The sequence below is a fragment of the Hyla sarda genome, chromosome 7 (genome assembly GCF_029499605.1).
Source record: "Hyla sarda isolate aHylSar1 chromosome 7, aHylSar1.hap1, whole genome shotgun sequence".
Classification (NCBI taxonomy): Eukaryota; Metazoa; Chordata; class Amphibia; order Anura; family Hylidae; genus Hyla; species Hyla sarda.
Genome location: NC_079195.1, coordinates 21,620,711 through 21,644,604, shown reverse-complemented (window position 1 = coordinate 21,644,604; position 23,894 = coordinate 21,620,711). Strand labels below are relative to the sequence as shown.

At 41.7% G+C, this 23,894-nt stretch overlaps 1 long non-coding RNA gene across 1 annotated transcript; it reads left to right on the top strand.

Moving 5' to 3' along the window:
* Positions 1–634: 634 nt before the first annotated feature.
* LOC130282114 (uncharacterized) lies at positions 635–21,033 on the top strand. The gene is made up of 3 exons (XR_008846249.1): positions 635–713; positions 4,477–4,588; positions 20,899–21,033. It is a non-coding gene; the product is annotated as an uncharacterized LOC130282114 (long non-coding RNA).
* The last annotated feature ends 2,861 nt before the right edge of the window (positions 21,034–23,894 follow it).

Here is a 23,894-nt window from a genome sequence, read left to right as displayed (position 1 = left end):
AAGGTAATTGGTGCGTGGATCCGTCCGGATTTAGATTAGGTCCGGTAGTCCCGCAGAGTGTTTGGGGATTGATACACTCTATAACTATAATTGTTCAGCCGTTGCCGCAAGGCTCAGGCCTAACTCACTGTGATTACTGCTGTACAGGTCTTTTCTCATTAAGAGCACAGGAGAAAGAGAGCTAAAATGGCTGCAGCGTCCCTTATATGGGCAGGGGGCGGAGCCTAATTTTATAGGTCCAAGGTCAGCTGTCACTCACCATCACACAGGCTTCTGGGTGATCATCTCACTTCCTATACACATAGTAAAACCAAAGCGAGGCTAGAAATACCAAAGTGAGGCCTGGAACGCATCCAGAGTGAGGCTTAGAACGCATCACATGACCCGAAGGCCCTGCCATGCCATAGAAAGAAGTAATTAACCATTTATTTACATGTTTTATGCTATTTACATTAACCTATGCATAAATTACTAATTATATACTAGAATAGAGGCGACTAGGGGTAGACTGAATTAATAGGAATCCCTACGTCCTAGGGACTCTGGCTATGGGGACCCATAAATAAACAAGTACCGTATAGAATGCGGTACTGGGACACCACAATTTATTATGCCATATGCCATCTATTTATAGACAGCTGAGGAAGGCTCCCACGCCGAAACGAATCCTTGTACTACACTATGGAATGATAAATCTTCACTGTGCATTACTGGTGAGTGCTGGGTATCATTTTTCTTCATACAATGTAAAAGACGAGGGCCATGTAGGTGGCCAATCAGAATTAGGAAGCAGAACAGACTATAGTCAGCCAGCAGAGAGGTGTAATTATGCTGTGGGAGCCAGGAGGATGAAGGCTATTGGGAGGCCATGGACAGAGCGTTGTAAGAAGCAAGGTCCACAGCAGCACAGAGTTTATCAGGAGAGAAAACTTCATAAAATGCATGAAGGTCAGAGTCATGGATGGAGGTATATATTGGTGGTCAGTCAGGACATGAAATGTGTATTAAAGGGGTACTCCCATGGAAAACTTTTTTTAAATTTTTAATTTTTTTTATCAACTGGTGCCAGAAAGTTAAACAGATTTGTAAATTACTTCTATAAAAAAAAATCTTAATCCTTCCAGTACTCTTTAGGGGCTGTATACTACAGAAGAAATGCTTTTCTTTTTGGATTTCTCTTCAGTCGCGACCACAGTGCTCTCTGCTGTCCATTTTAGGAACTGTCCAGAGCAGGAGAAAATCCCCATTGCAATCATATGCTGCTCTGGACAGTTCCTAAAATGAGCAGCAGAGGTCAGCAGAGAGTACTGTGGTCATGACAGAAGAGAAATCCAAAATCCGATACTCACGTCGGCAGACAAAGTGTGTTCAGCACACGAAACGGATACCATCCTCCACGCATGATATTGTTATTTTTTGTATATCAAAGTACAACAGTTTGTGCAGCATTAACATATTCATCCTACAAGAGGGTTAGGTAAAAGATAAGAGGTGTTGGGTGACACGTGACACACACCAGCCTGCAGGGGGCACTCAGCTCTGTAGAAGGATAACTGGTTGGTAGACCTTTTCTCCACCAGGAACGGGGCCCAGGTTTTGGGACCTGGTCATATCTGCAGTATCTATTGACACTACAGCTTTGTTACTGCGCTAAAAACATCTCTAAGTTTACCAAGAGTCCTACAGAAAACCATAATGGCAAACACAACATTCATTGCGCAAAAACTGTTCCCACTGTGATTTCCACCAATTGTATAATTCCTATATTGACACTATAACTGTATGGGGGTGGTCTGTTTTTCTACCTAGAATAGATATATAATTCTGACTACCTGCAGCCACCATTAGAATAGGATATAAATGTATGTAGGTGGTATTGAAGATAGAAGGGTTGACTATAAGCTGACCACATGAATCCCCTTCCTAAGGACCACAGCATTCAGGAAATCTGTCAGTTATAGTTCAATTTATCTGCAGCGCCACCACAAGGGAAATGAAGTATTACACAGTTTCCATTCACATCAATGAGTTGTCTGTAAAACGAAGGAAAGAATAGGTCCTCCAGAGAGGCTCTATGCAACCACTCTTTAGATTCTTTCTAAACTGAACAATCCCTTTAAACTTAAAGGGGTACTCCACCCCTAGGCATCTCATCCCCTATGCAAAGGATAGGGGATAAGATGTCTAATCTCGGTTGTGGCACCCCAAACATCCGGTGCATCCCGATGACTGGCGATGCGGGGTGGAGCCTAACGTCACGGTCATGCCCACTCAATGCAAGTCTATGGGAAGGGGCATGATGACTGTCACGCCCCCTCCCATAGACTTGCATTGTGGGGTCCTGCTCATGACCTCACGAGTGGGGTGCGGCTGTGACGTCATGAGCCTCCGGCGCTGTACCTGATGCTCTATATGAACATCTGGTGCAGCAGGGAGATCGCCGGGGTCCCCAGCGCTGGGACCCCCGAGATCAGACATATTATGTCCTATCCCTTGGATAGGGGATAAGATGTCTAGGGGTGGAGTACCCCTTTAAAGAGGTTATCCACTGTTTTTGGAAAAGTGATATGGTGCTGGAGCAGGGGAAAAATAGAAGAAAAACATACATATCTAGCCCCGATCCCCCACTGGTCCCCCACAGCTCCTTTTCAGTCCCATAGTTTTGTTTCTTTTTCCTACTTCCAAGATAGGACCTGCCTGATCAGCCAATTACTTATTAAGATGAGACAGCACTGTGAGCCAGCAGGTTCTACACCAAAAGCTTGTCTAGCAAGCAGGAAAAAGAAAAAGACCAAGGAAACAAATGAAAGAAAGAAAGGGAGCAGCGGGGTACCAGGGCTAGGTATGTAGGTTTTTTTCTCTATTCATTCTTTGAAAACAGTGGATAACACCTTAGGGGTACTGTGACCCTAGACATCTTATCCCTTATCCAAAGGATAGGGAATAAGATGTCTGATCGCGGGGGTCTTGCCGCTGGGAACCCGTGTGATCTCCGGGCCGGCACTGTGGCGTTCTGAACACTGCAGCTTGGAGTTTTTATGCTAGTGACGTCACGCCACACCCGTTCCTTTCATGTCTATGGGAGGGGGCATTACGGCTGTGGTTGCCCGTCATCCGGCATGGAGCAAAGTTTGCTTTGTGCACTGGACAACTGGGGAACCGGAGATCCCAGGGGGCTTCCAGCTATCGGACCTCAGCGATCAGACATCTTACCTCCTATCCTTTGAGTAGGGGATAAGATGTCTAGGGGTGGATTACCCCTTTTTTAATAGGAAAATATATTTCTACATGCAGTGAGCTCCCCTAGTGATGGCTTCTGGTAGCTGCCGTAACGATTGGCCCATTGCTGTGTTGTTCTCCGCTTCTATAGTCAGTTAGCCTATAAATTTACTGTAAAACTCAGCTCTGATACCTCTGGGTAGGGGATAAGATGTCTAGGGGTGGATTACCCCCTCTTTAATAGGAAAATATATTTCTACATGCAGAGAGCTCCCCTAGTGATGGCTTCCGGTAGCTGTCATAATGGTTGGCCCATTGTTGTGTTGTGCTCAGCTTCTATAGTCAATTTGCCTATAAATTTACTGTCAAACTCAGCTCTGATACCTCTGGGATATGATATTTTCATCTTGTCTTGTTATCGTTCCCATTCCCGAGGTTGTGTGAGGACACCTCTTCTAGCCGTAAAGCCTTCTTACAAGTTCACACGTCTTTCCAAGGTCAGGAAAGCGAGTCGGATCATCTGCTCCACCACTGCCATCATCTTCTCTTTCTCTTTGACAGGGTTCACCTAGGTTTTTGAACAGAGAATCCGACAACAATGAAGGCAAAAATATTCAGAGAACACAAAGATTTCTTTCACATTTCCCTTTTCTCCAAGGTGCCGAGGCCAAGACTGCTCGCCGACTCCCCCCCCCCCCCCACGTCAAAATTTTTCTTTTGCCTTATCTTTTCTTCCGCCGCCTTGTAATTTCCTCAAATGATTCCTACTACGAGATGACGTCAATCAAAGCAGATCGGTAATAAGACACCTTCCAGCTGCCGACGTCTCGCCTTGTCTTCGGAGTTTGCCTCAACCACTTACATCTCCCCGGCAGAAGTTTGAAGGAGTTGGGACATGAGAATTTTAATGCCGACGTATTCATATTTAAATTGTTTCAGGTTTCTGGGAGATCTGCTTGTGTATGTATATATTCCGCAGGACGAGAGCGGAGAGCGGCTTTTATCTAATATTTTATCCCATCTTGATTTCAAAGTCGAGTAAAGAGCATCATTACGGCAGGATAGGGCTGCGGGAATAAGGAGCAAATCAGAAGGCGTCTGCCGGGTTAAGGCAATCATTGATAAATCTCTCTCCTCGCTAGTTTGATCCGTCTCTATATATTGTGTTGTCTTTTATGTCTTGTTGTAATCACAGATTTGCAGAACTTTTTTTTTATCTTTATTTTCCTCTTTCTTTTTTTTTTGTTAAATTTTTAGCAATTTGTATCAGCCATAATAGCGGAGTCATTCTTGAGAAGTCGTAGGAGGAAAGCTGAATCTAAAGGCATCTTGTTGGTGAAGAATTGACATCACTACACTTTTCCCATAGGTAATCCTTATTCATACTACAATGGAGTGGTGAAAGGGGTTACATTTATTGATCATTTAGGGCCCATTCACACTATAGATTTTGGTGGTGCCCGCTGCAGACGGAATCTCCGCTAGGAGATTCCGTCTGCAGTGGGCACCACCAAAATCCATTGACTGCAATGCCTAGGAAGTGAATGGCCTGGGAAGTGAATGCTTTCTATATTATGGCCCATTATTTGGCTGCAGTGATGGCAGAACTGTGCCCAGCTATCCCAAAGTAATGTAAGTTGTAATGCAGGTACAAGAAGTAAGTGAACCCTTTGTAATCTGCATTGATTACAAATAAAATGTCACGTGTCCTGATGCAAGAAAAGATAGAGCAGAGCTTCCTCTAAAGGTAGTAGGTGTATGAAGGTGTGGAGCTACCGTATTTTTCGTCCTATAGGACGCACCGGCGTATAAGACGCACCCAATTTATAGGTGCAAAATCTAAAAAAAATAAAGATTTTGAACCCAATAGTGGTCTTCAACCTGCGGACCTCCAGATGTTGCAGAAATACAACTCCCAGCATGCCCGGACAGCCGTTGGCTGTCCGGGCATGCTGGGAGTTGTAGTTTTGCAACATCTGGAGGTCCGCAGATTGAAGACCACTGCATAGGAGGTAATACTCACGTGTCCCCGCCGCTCCGGACCCGTCACGGCTGCCCTGGATGTCGCTCCATCGCTGTCGCCGTGTCCCCGTCGCTCCGGAACGTCTCTGCTGCCGGCCGGGTATCCTCGCTCTCCGTCGCCGCCATTACGTCGTTACGCACGCTGACGCACGTACGCGACGATGTGATGACGAGGAAGGAGAGCGCCGGCCATACAGGGGATCCCTGAACGGAGGAGACACCGAGGAGGCAGGTAAGGTCCCTCCCGGTGTCCTGTAAGCACTAACCTGGCTATTCAGTCGGGCTGTTCGGGACCGCCACGGTGAAATCGCGGTGGTCCCGAACAGCCTGACTGAACAGCCGGGTTAGTGTCACTTTCCCTTCAGACGCGGCGGTCAGCTTTGATTGCCGCGTCTGAAGGGTTAATACAGGGCATCACCGCGATCGGTGATGTCCTGTATTAGCCGCGGGTCCCGGCCGTTGATGGCCGCAGGGACAGCCGCGATAGGGGTGTATTCGCCGTATAAGACGCACCGACTTTTTCCCCCCAGTTTTGGGGAAGAAAAAGTGCGTCTTATACGGCGAAAAATACGATAAACACATAGGGTTGCACCCGATGGATGTGTGCTCCAAGGAGGCTCCAATACTACTGTGTGAGACTGGTGTGCGAATTTTCGCATATGCGAAAATACGCGTATGCTAATTTTCGCATATGCAAATTTTTGCTTATGTTAATTTTGGAGATGCCAATTTTCGCATATGTTAATTTGCGTATACGCGTATTTTCGCATATGCAAAAAGAAAACGAGAATATTACGAATATGCGAATATTCGCAAATATATGACGAATTCGAATATGGCCTATGCCGCTTAACACTAGTGCCAACAAGGATTCAGATCTGGTCAGGAACGCCATGTAATGTGCATCAACTGCGAGAAGGGATCCTGTCCCCATGGGCGGATATTCTTGCAAAACAATGTTATCATCTAGTGTAATCTATGCCGTGATGAACTATTGAGTTCCAAGGTCAACGGAGGTTCAAACTTATACTAGATGGACAAGCAAAGTAACCATTCAGTGTTGTTTTCACATATTTTGATGTACATTGTTGTACATATATGTTATATAAGAATTTCTACAACACCTGGCACCTCTTTAAAGGAGTACTCCGATAGAAAAAAAAAATTTTAAATCAATTGGTGCTAGAAAGATAAACAGATTTATAAATTATTTCCATATAAAAATTGTAATCATTCCAGTACTTATCAGCTGCTGTATGCTTCAGAGGAAGTTGCGTAGTTCTTTCCAGTCTGACCACATTGCTCTCTGCTGACACCTCTGTTTGTGTCAGGAACTGTCCAGAACAGGAGAGGTTTGCCATGGGAATTTGCTCCTGCTCTGGACAGTTTCTGACACGGACAGAGGTGTCAGCAGAGAGCACTGTGGTCAGACTAGAAAGAACTACACAACTTCTTCTGGAGCATACAGCAGCTGATGAGTACTGTAAGGGTTAATATTTTATATATAAGTTATTTACAAATCTCTACAATTTTTTTTTTAGCATATATATTTTGAAAATAAAATTCTTCCACTGGAGTACCCCTTTAACCCCTTAAGGACCAAGGACGTACCAGTACGTCCTTGGTCCTGCTCTCCTGATATAACGCGGGGTTACACAGTAACCCCGCATCATATCACGGCGGGCCCGGCGTCATAGTGAAGCCGGGACCCGCCTTAAATAGCGTGCAGCGCCGATCGCGGCGCCGCGCGCTATTAACCCTTTAGCCGCGCGCTCAGAGCTGAGCCGCGTGGCTAAAAGTGAAACTGAAAGTTGCCGGCTAGCTCAGTGGGCTGTTCGGGATAGCCGCGGCATCCCGAACAGCTGACAGGACAGCGGGAGGGCCCCTACCTGCCTCCTCGCTGTCCGATCGCCGAATGACTGCTCAGTGCCTGAGATCCAGGCATGAGCAGTCATCCGGCAGAATCGTTGATCACTGGTTTCTTATGAGAAACCAGTGATCAACATAGAAGATCAGTGTGTGCAGTGTTATAGGTCCTTATGGGATAACAATGATCAGTGTGTGCAGTGTTATAGGTCCCTATGGGACCTATAACACTGCAAAAAAAAGTGGAAAAAAAAAGTGAATAAAGATCATTTAACTCCTCCCCTATTAAAATTTTGAATCACCCCTCCTTTTCCAATAAAAAAACACAGTGTAAATAAAAATAAACATATATGGTATCACCGCGTGCGGAAATGTCCGAATTATAAAAATATATCATTAATTAAACCACACGGTCAATGGCGTGCGCGCAAAAAAATTCAAAAGTCCAAAATAGGGCATTTTTGGTCACTTTTTATATCATTTAAAAATGAATAAAAGGATCAATAAGTTCTATCAATGCAAAAATGGTACCGTTAAAAACTTCAGATCACGGCGCAAAAAATGAGCCCTCATACCGTCCCATACAAGGAAAAATAAAAAAGTTATAGGGGTCAGAAGATGACAATTTTAAACGTATTAATTTTCCTGCATGTAGTTATGATTTTTTCCAGAAGTACGACAAAATCAAACCTATATAAGTAGGGTATCATTTTAATCGTATGAACCTACAGAATAAAGAGAAGGTGTCGTTTTTACCGAAAAATATACTACGTAGAAACGGAAGCCCCCAAAAGTTATAAAACATTGTTTTTTTTTTCAATTTTGTCGCACAATGATTTTTTTCTTCCGTTTCACCGTAGATTTTTGGGCAAAATGACTGATGTCATCACAAAGTGGAATTGGTGGCGCAAAAAATAAGCCATCATATGGATTTTTAGGTGCAAAATTGAAAGAGTTATGATTTTTTAAAGGCAAGGAGCAAAAAACGAAAATGCAAAAACGGAAAAAACCCCGGTCCTTAAAGGGTTAAAGCAGTGTCAGATGTTGTTATCAACACAGTAGTACCCCTTTAAGGGCAACAGTGTATGTCCTGCTGAATAGTCTTGCCAGGGACAGGGTCTGAAGTGAAAAAAAGGCACATCTCATAATTATTTATTTAAATGCCCACATAATGATGCCCCACTGCCCAGTGCCAAAAGGACAGGGGCTTAAGCCCACTTTCTGGTCAATGTGTGCACGTCCCTGAGTCTGGCACATGTTGCACTGAGGAGGGGCTGGTGCACCATTCAACTATAAATCTCCTTCAGTATGTTACTTTTTTATGTATACCCAGGACAATATGGACAGCAGCTGGCTTAATGGGCAATCCCCTTCAAGCCATATACCTATATAATGTTTCCCTCAGACCTGATCTCCTCAGGTATTGCCATCGTGAAGATATAGCTGAGGACTATTGCACCACTATAGGTCATATGAGGACTATTGCACCACTATAGGTCATATTAGGACCATTGCACCACTATAGGTCATATGAGGACTATTGCACCACTATAGGTCATCTGAGGACTATTGCACCACTATAGGTCATATGAGGACTATTGCACCACTATAAGTCGTATGAGGACCATTGCACCACTATAGGTCATATGAGGACTATTGCACCACTATAGGTCATCTGAGGACTATTGCACCACTATAGGTCATATGAGGACTATTGCCCCACTATAGGTCATATGAGGACTATTGCACCACTATAGGTCATATGAGGACTATTGCACCACTATAGATCGTATGAGGACTATAGCACCACTATAGGTCATATGAGGACTATTGCACCACTATAGGTCATATGACGACTATTGCACCACTATAGGTCATATGAGGACTATTGCACCACTATAGGTCATATGAGGACCATTGCACCACTATAGGTCATATGAGGACTATTGCACCACTATAGGTCATATGAGGACTATTGCACCACTATAGGTCATATGAGGACTATTGCACCACTGCATGTCATATGAGGACTATTGCACCACTGTAGGTCATATAAGGACTGTTGGACCACTGTAGGTCATATAAGAACCATTGCACCACTATAAGTCATATGAGGACCATTGCACCACTATAGGTCATATGAGGACTTTTGCACCACTATAGGTCATCTGAGGACAATTGCACAACTATAGGTCATATAAGGACCATTGCACCACTATAAGTCATATGAGGACCATTGCACCACTATAGGTCATATGAGGACTATTGCACCACTATAGGTAATCTGAGGACTATTGCACCACTATAGGTCATATGAGGACTATTGCACCACTATAAGTCGTATGAGGACCATTGCACCACTATAGGTCAGATGAGGACTATTGCACCACTATAGGTCATATGAGGACTATTGCACCACTATAGGTCATATGAGGACTATTGCACCACTATAGGTCATATGAGGACCATTGCACCACTATAGGTCATATGAGGACTATTGCATCACTATAAGTCGTATGAGGACCATTGCACCACTATAGGTCATATGAGGACTATTGCACCACTATAGGTCATCTGAGGACTATTGCACCACTATAGGTCATATGAGGACTATTGCACCACTATAGATCGTATGAGGACTATAGCACCACTATAGGTCATATGAGGACTATTGCACCACTATAGGTCATATGACGACTATTGCACCACTATAGGTCATATGAGGACTATTGTACCACTATAGGTCATATGAGGACCATTGCACCACTATAGGTCATATGAGGACCATTGCACCACTATAGGTCATATGAGGACTATTGCACCACTATAGGTCATGTGAGGACTATTGCACCACTGCATGTCATATGAGGACTATTGCACCACTGTAGGTCATATAAGGACTGTTGGACCACTGTAGGTCATATAAGGACCATTGCACCACTATAAGTCATATGAGGACCATTGCACCACTATAGGTCATATGAGGACTTTTGCACCACTATAGGTCATCTGAGGACTATTGCACCACTATAGGTCATATAAGGACCATTGCACCACTATAAGTCATATGAGGACCATTGCACCACTATAGGTCATATGAGGACTATTGCACCACTATAGGTCATCTGAGGACTATTGCACCACTATAAGTCGTATGAGGACCATTGCACCACTATAGGTCAGATGAGGACTATTGCACCACTATAGGTCATATGAGGACTATTGCACCACTATAGGTCATATGAGGACTATTGCACCACTATAGGTCATATGAGGACTATTGCACCACTATAAGTCGTATGAGGACCATTGCACCACTATAGGTCAGATGAGGACTATTGCACCACTATAGGTCATATGAGGACTATTGCACCACTATAGGTCATATGAGGACTATTGCACCACTATAGGTCATATGAGGACTATTGCACCACTATAGGTCATATGAGGACCATTGCACCACTATAGGTCATATGAGGACCATTGCTCCGATGCGCAGTGGATACATTTCTCGCTGTCATGACCGGTTAGGAGAATCTTTCTGTACAATCTCTGAGCAGGAAGCAGAGGGCAGGCAGAACGTTTGACTTGGGGACTCACACTTCGAGGACAGAAATAAATCTTGCATAACTCCGTCGTCTGCCGCCGAGCAAAGTTCACTTCACAAACCCCGTGCGCATCCAGGATGAAGACAAAGCGGAGCTTGACATTTGCAGCTTAAAATGTTGTGTTACTCGGGTCAGTGGCTAAAAGTTTTAGGGTTCTGAAGAAAACGCGTAACCCTTCGTCGTCTCTAACGTCAATTCTCTCAACGTGAAAACATTTAAGATGGATTCTGTCCTGGAACGCACGTTGTGATTTATTTTGCAATTTTTATTTGGTTTCCCATGAAAATAGCTATTGCAGCGTTCGGCTTTTTATTTTTATTTATTTTTTTATATCACCATTGAATGTACTCTATAAATTACTATACTGAAAACTTTATTATTAGTATTTATTTATTTATATATATATATATATATATATATATATATATATATATATACTCCAAAGATGAGCAGCGCTCCTGTAGGTAATACTAGGTAATGCATGGGTGCCCACTGCAGCACAGTCCTGGCCTCGGACTTCCACCAGATACAGCAACAAATAGACAGCGGCAGCTCCAATAGAGTGAAAAAAGTGGGTGTGTTTATTCACATAATGTGATGCGACGTTTCGGCTTGCTCACTTGGTGAGCAAGCCGAAACGTCGCATCACATTATGTAAATAAAGACACCCACTTTATTCACTCTATTGGAGTTGCCGCTGTCTATTTGTTGCTATATATTTGTATATATATATATATATATATAGAGAGAGAGAGAGAGAGAGAGAGAGAGAGAGAGAGAGAGAGAGAGAGAGAGAGAGAGAGAGAGAGAGAAAGAAAGAGAGAGAAAGAGAGAGAGAGAATTCCTTAATTGTTTAGGTGTTGTCTTTTGTTTTTTCCACAACATTCTGATGGTGATATCATAATTCTGCAGGTTAATTACATTGATACCAAATTATTGTATTTAATCATTTGTCTCTATTTTTGCTATATGAAAACTTCTTAAAAATAAATAAATATTAAAGGGGTATTCCAGGAAAAAAACTTTTTTTTATTTTTATATCAACTGGCTCCAGAAAGTAAAACAAATTTGTAAATGACTTCTATTAAACAATCTTAATCCTTTCAATAATTATCAGCTGCTGAAGTTGAGTTGTTGTTTTCTGTCTGGCAACAGTGCTCTCTGCTGACATCTCTGCTTGTCTCGGGAACTGCACAGAGTAGAAGAGGTTTTCTTTGGGAATTTGGGCGGTTCCCGAGACACGTGTCATCAGAGAGCACTTCATCAGAGAGCAACTCAACTTCAGTAGCTCAGAAGTACTGAAAGGATTGAGATTTTTTAAAAGAAGTCATTTAGAAATCTGTTTAACTTTCTGGAGCCAGTTGATATATAAAAAAAATTGTTTTTCCTGGATAACCCCTTTAAATTATTTTTGGAACACTGAATTCCAATTCTCATAATGTGCTCCACTCCCCACTCACGCTGCTTTATTGATTGCTGACTTTTGCAGTATGGTGCGGATTATAGTGTATGCTTTACTAGTGCCTTATTCTAGTCACTTTTGTTTCTATTCAGTCTGGGCATGTTGGAAGTTGTAGTTTTGCAACAGCTGGAGGAACCCTTTTTTGGAAAACACTGGTTTAGACTAGTGGTATTCTAGGCAAAAACTTTTTTTTATATATCAACTGGCTCCAGAAAGTTAAACAGATTTGTAAATTACTTCTATTAAAAAATCGTAATCCTTCCAATAGTTATTAGCTTCTGAAGTTGAGTTGTTGTTTTCTGTCTAACTGCTCAATGATGACTCACGTCCCGGGAGCTGTGCAGTTCCTATGGGGATATTTTCCCATCATGCACAGCTCCCGGGACGTGACATCATCATTGAGCAGTTAGACAGAAAACTTCAGAAGCTAATAACTATTGGAAGGATTAAGATTTTTTAATAGAAGTAATTTACAAATCTGTTTAACTTTCTGGAGCCAGTTGATATATATAAAAAAGTTTTTGCCTGGAATACCCCTTTAACTGCCCAAGACCATGAGGTTTTGAGGTTCTTACCTCCTTCAAAACCCCCGCACTCTCTCTCTCTCTTTGCTTATTCATCCTATAGGAACCAATTTAGCACCCACAAGAGTGATTCTTTGACCAGTCCCAATAGTAAGTGCTATGAGCCAAGCAGGGAACAAGCACAAGGTGCGCAAAAATATTCAGGCTTTACATGGATGTATAGGACAAAAATATTGTTATTACCTCCAGTGAGGAGGAGACCCTTTGTATGAGCAGCTACTGAACGCTACTTAGATTAGAAAAGAACAAAATGTTATCCTGGCAGCATATGCTTTTTGTGGAGACGGAGTAAACTACAGGGTTAGAAGAGTCAAGAATATATTAAAGTTAACTGCACAATTTCATCATTTTTTCTTTTTTCTTTATTTTCTTTTTTATTTATTATTCTCTTTTTCCCATTTCTTGTCTTTACCTTTCTTCCTTTTATTTCTTTTTTATTTTTTGTATTGTTGTTACTTCATTGTACACATGCATTTCTTTGAAATGTATTAATATTTGACTTGTATTTTTGTAAATAAACAGTTATAAAAAAAAAAAGTTAATTGCGAAATATAGCATGTTCAGATGTGAAGTTTCACATCTTGCGGAGAACCAGAGAATTTTTAAATTATGTCTGAAAATCAGCACCAAGGGGCTAATTTATTAAAACCTTTCCAGAGGAAACATTGCTGAGTTGCCCATAGCAATTAATCAGATCACTTATTTCATTTGTTTAAAGGCCTGTGAAAAATGAAATTGGTTGATATAGTCGGCAACTTTTTCTCTGGACAGGTTTTGATAAATCTCCCCCCAAGAGTTTAAGGAAATCAGGTCTGTTCTTAGAACAGCATTATAGTAGTTATATTCATTTACATAGGGGGCAGTATTATAGTAGTTATATTCTTGTATATAGGAGCAGTATTATAGTAGTTATATTCTTGTATATAGGAGCAGTATTATAGTAGTTATATTCTTGTATATGTGAACAGTATTATAGTAGTTATATTCTTGTATATAGGAGCAGAATTATAGTAGTTATATTCTTGTATATAGGAGCAGTATTATAGTAGTTATATTCTTGTATATAGGAGCAGTTTTATAGTAGTTATATTCATTTACATAGGGGGCAGTATTATAGTAGTTATATTCTTGTATATAGGAGCAGTATTATAGTAGTTATATTCTTGTATATAGGAGCAGAATTATAGTAGTTATATTCTTGTATATAGGAGCAGTATTATAGTAGTTATATTCTTGTATATAGGAGCAGTATTATAGTAGTTATATTCTTGTATATAGGAGCAGTATTATAGTAGTTATATTCTTGTATATAGGAGCAGAATTATAGTAGTTATATTCTTGTATATAGGAGCAGCATTATAGTAGTTATATTCTTGTATATAGGAGCAGTATTATAGTAGTTATATTCTTGTATATAGGAGGCAGTATTATAGTAGTTATATTCTTGTATATAGGAGCAGAATTATAGTAGTTATATTCTTGTATATAGGAGCAGTATTATAGTAGTTATATTCTTGTATATAGGAGCAGTATTATAGTAGTTATATTCTTATATATAGGAGCAGTATTATAGTAGTTATATTCTTGTATATAGGGGCAGTATTATAGTAGTTATATTCTTGTATATAGGAACAGTATTATAGTAGTTATATTCTTGTATATAGGGGCAGTATTATAGTAGTTATATTCTTGTATATAGGAGGCAGTATTATAGCAGTTATATTCTTGTATATAGGAGCAGTATTATAGTAGTTATATTCTTGTATATAAGAGCAGTATTATAGTAGTTATATTCATTTACATAGGGGGCAGTATTATAGTAGTTATATTCTTGTGTATAGGGGCAGAATTATAGTAGTTATATTCTTGTATATAGGCGTAATATTATAGTAGTTATATTCTTCTCCATAGGGGGCAGTATTATAGTAGTTGTTACGGCTGTGGTTAGGTGGATCCACTGACCTTTGGGGTTGATGGCATGTGCCGTACCAGGGAGCGGAGTCTAAGGTGTTGCTGGTTTTCACCAGAGTCTGCTGCAAAGCGGGATGGACTTGCTGCGGCAGGCGGCACCCAGCTTGCTACCCCTGGTACGACTTGTCCCATCAGGCAGCCGAGGAATAACATGGCACAGGAAGTTAAAGGCACAGATGTAGTAAGGACTGGTAGGATATTAGGGCAGGTGGCAAGAAGCAAGGGCAGGTCACGTAGCAAGAAGGTCAGTAGGCAGGCGACACAGGAGCAAGGTCAGTATTTGTAGCAAGGGGGTCAGATACACGGCAAGGCAATACACAGGAAAACACTTTCTCTAAAAAACACTTTAGACTAACTAGGCACAAAGATCCGGCAGGGATCGAGAGGAAGTGAGAATTACTTATAGGGTCAGCACCCAATTATTGGTGCTCTGACCCTTTAAATCTCAGAGAGCCAACGTACGCGCGCCCTAGGAAGCTGGTATGCACATGCCAGCAGTGAGAGAGCATAGAGGAGAAGGCACAGGGAGGCTGTGGGCAGAGCCCGGCAAGGTGACAGCAGTGCCGCCCATGCCGGAGACAGCACAGGGCGGTGGGGTAGAAGTGCGCCCGTGGTCATGTGGAACTAGTATAGATGGGGGGGGTCAAGGGAAAGTTAGGTGAGAGTGGCAGGAGAGGAAGGAGATCTGAGGTAGTAGTGTGGAGAAGGAGTGAGAGGAGTGCTGCAGAGAAACATTGAAGTGCTAAGAAAGTCCAAACTTGTGCAGCAGTGCTATCTGCAGGTGTCCCATCGCACAGGACGAATCTGTAATTCCTATCTTTGGGGAGTAGGAGCCGATGTGTTGACAGGCCACATAGCGCTAGTCCAGGAGAGCGTTAGTGAAGGCCTCCGGTGGCTGAGGTGAAAGGCCTAGTCAAAGACCCTGGCGGTAGGAAACTTAATTGGGTGCTCTGTAGAACTCAAGTCAGTCTTAGTTGTCCCCAGAAGCAAGTAAGAATCTCCAAGTAATAAAAGGGCTACTCCAAAGGATAGGCATAAGATGTCTGATTGCTGGGTTCCCGCTGCTGAGGTCCCCCCTTGAAATCCTGCAGCACCCGGCGTTCTAAACAAAAGTCGGGTTCCTGCAGCAGTAGTGTCACGGCCACACCCCCTTGTGATGTCACACCATACCTCCTCCATTCATGTCTATGGGAGGGGGGGGGGGGTGTTGGCTTGGCCATGACGTCACGATCACTGCCTCCGGCACCAAGCGTTCAGCAGTGGGACCATCACAATCTAACATCTTATCCCCTATCCATTGGATAGGGGATTAGATGTTTCTAACAGAGTACCACTTTAACAATTCATTGGTTTCCTCTGCATTCCCCCTGCTCTGCTCTACATTGTGAATTATAGTAACAACTATCCATAAATCCTCGGTAAAAGCAGTTTTGCATAACCCTGCATCCGGAGTATTCATTGGCTCAGTGCTTGGCCCAGGAGGACTGCTTCACCTTGAAGTGTGGTGAGTTACAGTACCCTGGCATCACAAATTTCCTGCTGTTTGTTGCTGCACCCTACAGTACACCACTACAACACGCCATTAACCCCGTCTCTCCACAGTACTATATTAACAATATACTTGTACTTAAAGGGCAGTGTTTTATTAGTTGTAGTAGAGAAAATACACAGTATAATAGTAGTTATAGCTATATATATATATATATATATATATATATATATATATATATATATATGTATATATATATTGATCTGACCCTGATGAGCCATAACACACTACACTCACTGGGACAGAAAAGATTAAACATCAGTGGTCAGATCGAAGTCATGGCCACATTATTGGAACAGTTCACATGAGGTCACTAAGTCTCTTACTGGAAGTATCATTCTCATAGTCATCGTCTAGTCGACAATCTGAACATGGAGGAATAGAGTCCAATCAGTCACATGATCACCCCATCCCCTTCTGTTATTAATAGTAATTAATTTCCCTCTCTTTGGGGAAATATATTAGACTTCATTGACTAATATCCAGAATGGCATTTGTTCCATCAAGTGAGAAGAAAAATAGGGATGAACTCATTTAGCATCCATTAATATGCCATTATCGAGGAGATTTCAGAGCCAATAACTAACAATGACGTGCCTATTGATGCAGGAAAACAAGCCCCTTGTGAAGATTGCTGTCAATGTATTCATGAAATGTGGGTCTTCCCAATTATACCCATGGCATTGATAATCGGTTCCTCCTGCTAATGGCTTTTATGTAAATTGCTTCCATATATTTTCCTACTATGGTGGTGGATACATTGTTTTTAGCTTACATGTTACTGTCTTACATCTTTTATACCAGAACAACCCCTTTCAAAGCGTTAAGCATCTCATAGGGGCATTTGTAACATAGGGTGAGTCTAAGGCGCCGATAACATCACATTTTTGGGGCTATGTCAAAATGGAATGCCGAAGTACACCGCAGCAGGACATCATGAGCCTCCGGCGCTGAACCCGACGCTCTAAACGAACGCCGGGAGCAGAGTACCCCTTTAACTTTAATAGACCAAATATAGAAGACTTGTGTTTGGACTTTTTCCCCAGTGTATTTATTTTTATTTTGAAGGACTCAAATAGGTGCTCCCTGAAATATAATAGTGATTCCAGGGCATTCCTCTGTATATCTCCAAGTTAGCTAAAAAACATGATGTGAAGGTGGCAACCTCTTTTTGATCCCCTGATTTCTTCCAAATTTTTATTTTTGACTTATGTTTTTCACTGAAAGATTTGTATATTATAATTTTCACAGAGCAAGTTTTACGTGCTGCCAGCACCCTTTATGTTACCTAGCAAGAAGAAAAATTATTTGTAGGGCAAAAAATTGTAAAACTGACATGCTAAATTTATGCCAAGGGACAGTACAATTTCAATATTACCAAATTTGGCTGATTTTTGTTTTGTTGTATTCTTTAAAAATAATCATAATCTGTGCACTGTGTTCTGACCCCCTTTTTTCACCTATAGACTTGTGTGAGAGTTAATTTTTACCATTGTGAACTGTAGTTTTTATTGGTATCACTTTTGCTTAGTATTGTCTTTTCAATCACTTTTTATTCAATGTTTCTGGGATGTTCTATTGCCAAAAATCAGCAATTTAATTTTTTTAATGTTAACCAGCCATGTCATTTGCTTTGCGTTTACACAGTTGACCGTTCAGAAAGTCCCACACATAGCAGTACTAAATGTTTATTTCTATTTATTAATGTATTTATTTTATTTCAAAAATGGGAAATGTTTGGTGATTTTAAACATATATATATATATATATATATATATATATATATATATATATATATTTTTTTTTTTTTTTTTTTTTCCTTTTTGAAGGGAGCGGGGTCTTTATAAACTTTTAAAACTTTTTTTTTTAGACTTTTTCTGTACTCCTATTGGCCTATTACAAGGAATGATTCGATTGCATATACAGATTAATGTAATGTATAATTATTACATAGATCAATGAGATCGGCACTCCATTGCTACAGCCTTCCATAGCCTAGTACAGTCCTCAAGCTGCCCTGACAACTGTTTGGCACCACTGGACCACCAGGTATGCATGCCATAACTGTTTCAATGCCACATTAAAATAGCAAAATGACAGACTTCATAACGACATTCATCCCAGCCAGGTGTCCAGCTGCAGATAGTACGTGTTGGGTATGACATTTGCCTGGCTCCCGTATGCACGTCATATTACCTCATCTAACTTATATTGTAAATATATGGCATAGGTCAGAAAGGTGTTAAAGGGGTTATTCTAGAATATAATATGAAAAGTCTATCTTTAGGATAAACCATGAATATAAAATTGTAAGGAGTAAACCCCATCTGATGATAATTAATAATTATTAATTATAACCTCTACCAAGTGTATGGCTCAGTAGCTGGAGAACAATGAAGGGACATGGAGCTCCACCGAGTGCCACATCATTTTAGGTCAACACTCAGAAATGTCAGGAAGCTCCTTAGAGAATGAATGGAGTGCAGACTATCCATGTGTGCTAGACTTGACTTATTGGCGAGAATTGGCGGGGGTATTGTTGGTTGCAACCCCTCTGATTAGTTTGTAAACCCTACCCTTAGTTGGGTAATAATTTTTGATGTAGGGAATATCCATTAAATTACTTATATTCTAGACCCAAAGCCCCATCATTTTTTCAGAAAACATTATAGGAAATACCGTGTTAGGTACAGCCCTGCCAGGACCTTCTTCCTCAGTGAAATTATATAGAACTTGGTGAAACTTTATAGAAATATGATGTAATGGATGTATCTGCTTCTGATTTTGGCAGAAGTGTTAATTCCTCTGGTATTCAACTGTTGCATCCGTCATTGCTGTGACGACACCCAAGCCAATCATATTCCTGACCTTTGCATCCATGCCCTCCTTAGGTGGGCTACAGTCATGGCCGTAAATGTTGGCAACCCTGCAATTTGTCTAGAAAATTATGTATTTCTCACAGAAAAGGATGTGTATAGCAAAACACATGTTTTGCTATACACATGCTTATTCCCATTGTGTGTATTAGAACTAAAGCAAAAAAGGGAGGGGAAAAAAGCTAATTGGACATAATGTCACACCAAACTCCAAAAAGGGGCCATATAAAAAGGAGAGAAGTCCACTTAGTCTTTGCATTGTGTGTCTGTGTGTGCCACAATAAGCATGAACAACATAAAGAGGAGAAGAGAACTGTCTGAGGACTTGAGAAACAAAATTGTGGTAAAATATCAACAATCTCAAGGTTACAAGTCCATCTCCAGAGATCTAGATTTGCCTTTGTCCACAGTGCGCAACATTATCAAGAATTTGCAACCCATGGTACTGTAGCTAATCTCCCTGGGCATGGACGGAAAATAAAAATTGATGAAAGGTGTCAACGCAGGATAGTCCAGATGGTAGATAAGCAGCCCCAAACAAGTTCCAAAGATATTCAAGCTGTCCTGCAGGCTCAGGGAGCATCAGTGTCAGCGCAAACTATCCGTCGACATTTAAATGAAATGAAAAGTTATGGCAAGAGACCCAGGAGGACCCCACTATGGAGGAGACCCAGGAGGACCCCACTATGAAGGAGACCCAGGAGGACCCCACTACTGACAAAGAGACATAAAAAAGCAAGACTACATTTTGCCAAAATGAACTTGAGTAAGCCAAAATCCTTCTGGGAAAACGTCTTGTGGACAGATGAGACCAAGATAGAGCTTTTTGGTAAAGCACATAATTTTACTGTTTACCGAAAACGGAATGAGGCCTACAAAGAAAAGAACACAGTACCTACAGTGAAATATGGTGGAGGTCAATGATGTTCTGGGGTTGTTTTGCTGCCTCTGGCACTGGGTCCTTGAATGTGTACAAGGCATCATGAAATCTGAGGATTACCAACGGATTTTGGGTCGCACTGTACAGCCCAGTGTCAGAAAGCTGGGTTTGCATCTGAGATCTTGGGTCTTACAGCAGGAAAATGTCCCCAAACATACATCAAAATGCACCCAGAAATTGATGGCAACAAAGCGCTGGAGAGTTCTGAAGTGGCAGCAATGAGTCCAGATCTAAATCCCATTGATCCCCTGTGGAGAGATCTTATAATTACTGTTGGGAAAAGGCGCCTTCCAATAAGAGAGACCTGGAGCAGTTTGTAAAGGAAGAGTGGTCCAACATTCCGGCTGAGAGGTGTAAGAAGCTTAATGATGGTTATAGGAAGCGACTGATTTCAGTAATTTTTTCCAAAGGGTGTGCAACCAAATATTAAGTTAAGGGAGCCAATAATTTTGTCCAGACCATTTTTGGCATTTGGGGTGACATTATGTTCAATTTGCTTTTTTTCCTCCCTTTTTTGGTTTAGTTCCAATACACACAAAGGGAATAAACATGTGTATAGCAAAACATGTGTTACTGCAATCCTTCTCTGTGAGAAATACTTAATTTCATGGGTGTCAACATTTACGGCCATGACTGTATACATAACTTAGTACGTCTGTTTTACCCTGCCTGTGTTAGTGGTCTTTACCCTTCACTGGCCTTCTGTTTGTTTCTCCCGCAGATCTGATCTGTTTTACCTGATCTCTTCCTGTGACTTGACTATCCTTTTGCCTAATGCTCTTTACTTTTGCTGCCTTCTAGGTTTCTGACTCTTCGCTTATTTCAGATGAATCCTTCATTTCCTGTTTTGGTACCTTTTTGCCTGACCATTGCTGACTTGGACTTCCTGATTATTCTTGACATCTTGGCACTTAGTCCAGCCTAGGGGCCGTAGCCCAGTTGGGGGCCCAATAACAGATCATCATAGTAGGTAGGGACAAAGGTTTGGGCTGGCATCAGGGATTCACTGCTCCCTACCCAGGATGTGACATGTGGATTATGGGGGAAATGTATCAAAACCTCTCCAGAGGAACAATTGCCTAGTCGCTCGTAGCTACCTATCAGCTCACTTTTTTCATTTTTAACAAGTCCTCTGCAAAATGAAAGAAGTGATCTGATTGGTTGCTATGGGCACCTGGGCAACTTATCCTCCGGACAGGTTTTGATAAATCTCCCCCTATGAGTATTTCTGTTAACAAACTGTTGACTGATTCGTAACAATTCTGAATGCAACTGAGATCCAAGATCCAGTACAAGATATGCATTTTCTTAGCGAGTTGCCTAAAGCTCTGTTCAGTGATGGATATAACTTTTATGGATGGGTCATTGAGGCGTGAATTTTAATACATTTATCATGTAAATAGGGAAATAAAGTTATTTGTAAATGAATCCTTACCCCAAATATATATCTGTCTAATAACTTTATTATCTAAGGAAATGAGTGTTGAGAAATTATTAAAAAAAGGCTGCATTATTGGAAAAATTACCTCTCCCGATGCGGAATCAGCTCAGGCTTTAGTATAAATTAGTTTAATAACACACGTAATTGGCTCCATTAAAGCACAAAGGCTGAAGTTTTAAGCAGCATAAAAGCTGAAACTTTATACTCCCAGCAAAATGAGCTAATGGGATGGAGTATGAATATATAAAGAAGAGACCATATGAATGGTGAAAAAATAGGAATATGTTAAGATCTGAGCGAATTTTTGAAAAATTTGATTTGGCTGATTCGACTAATTTTCCGGAAAAAATTTGGTTCGGTACAAATTTATCTGTGGTTAATCGCTATTAAAAACTGCTCTTTCTGGGCTACAGAGAGCCTCAATAGGGGTATTGAACACTTTGCCTTGTCATAACATGCATAGGGAGTGTGCTGTGTTAGTGAAATAATACTGTTATTCAGTATGACATGCAGATTTCAGGCATCACCATTAGAATCACTGCCGCAGAGTGTCTGGATGTGGAAGCAAGGTCAGGAGACCATATGACATCACAATTGAAGAGATTAAAGAGATTTTTTTTAATGTAATTTTATTTCATTTAAATTGAATTCATTTAACATTTTTAAAATCAATTTTTTGATGACCCATTCTGGTGAGCATCGAGCTGCCGGTCCACGGCAAGGCGAGCTACCACCTGTTCCAGCCCCTTCCTCTCAGCCCCCACCCCCCACCTCTGACTGTCTTACTCTGTGTGGAACTGCTTATGTTTCATTTAATCAGTTATGGTTCATTGTTATCACTCCAACCTGTTTCATTGGATTCTTGTGGTAATTCCACAGGTAATATATAACAACGACCATGGGGCCTCACAATTTAAAAGATTGAAGAGATTTAGTTTAATGTCCCGAGTACCAGAAGCGTTTACTTTGAACTACCGTATATACTCGAGTATAAGCCGAGTTTTTCAGCACGATTTTTCGTGCTGAAAACGCCCCCCTCGGCTTATACTCGAGTAAACTCTCTGCCTGTAAATCCCTTCATCAGTGGTCTTCAACCTGCGGACCTCCAGAAGTTTCAAAACTACAACTCCCAGCATGCCCGTACAGCCATCGGCTGTCTGGACATGCTGGGTGTTGTAGTTTTGAAACCTCTTGAGGTCCGCAGGTTGAAGACCACTGCGGCCTTCATCATCCAGCCCCCCCCCCCCCATTTTGTTTTGTACTCACCTCCCCTCGGCGGTAAGTTAGGGTGAGCTGGTCCGGGCCATCTATGCTACAGGGACCATCCAGTGGGGAGGATTAGTCATTGCGGGCTGTCCATTTTCACCGGGGGGGGCGGCCTCTTCTCCGCGCTTTGGGCCCGGCCCTGGACTAGTGACGTTGCCTTGACGACGACACACAGGGACGTTCATGCGGAATCTCCCTGTGCGTCGTCGTCAAGGCAACATCACTAGTCCAGGGACAGGCCCAAAGTGCAGAGAAGAGCCCCCCCCCCCCCCCCCCGGTGAAAATGGACAGCCCGCAACAACTAATACTCCCCACCGGACGGTCCCTGCAGCATAGATGCGCCGGACCAGCTCACCCTAACTTCCCGCTGAGGGGATGTGAGTACAAAACAAAAGGGGGGGGGGGGGGGCTGGATGATGAAGAAGGCCGCAGTGGTCTTCAACCTGCAGACCTCCAGAGGTTTCAAAACTACAACACCCAGCTGGGAGTTGTAGTTTTGCAACCTCTGGAGGTCCGCAGGTTGAAGACCACTGATGAAGGGATTGACAGGTGGTGATGACGAAGGGGGGGGGGATGATTACATGGGGGGATGATGTATTTCCCACCCTAGGCTTATAGTCGAGTCAATAACTTTTCCTGGGTTTTTGGGGTAAAATTAGGGGCCTCGGCTTATATTCAGGTCGGCTTAAACTCGAGTATATACGGTAATACTGTATGACCACAAAACCCAATATAACAAGGAGTCACATGGTGGCACAATGACAGAGCCCAGAGGTGGCAGAAGCCCAACCAGACCATAGTGCCTCACAATTGAAACGATTAAAGTTATTTTTATAAAATTTTAATTGAAGATTTTATATAGACTAACATTTTAAAAGTTTTTTTTTTAATATGCCAACAGCATGATGAGAACATATGGTGGCAGAAGGACACAGCCTGGAATTGGCGGTAGCAAGAGGAGACCATATAGTGACAGAATGACCCAGCCTGGAGGTGGCAACAGCCTGACAAAACCATAGGACCTCACAATTGAAAAGATTAAAGATATTTTTTTAAATTTAAATTGAAGATTTCAAATAGATGAACCTAA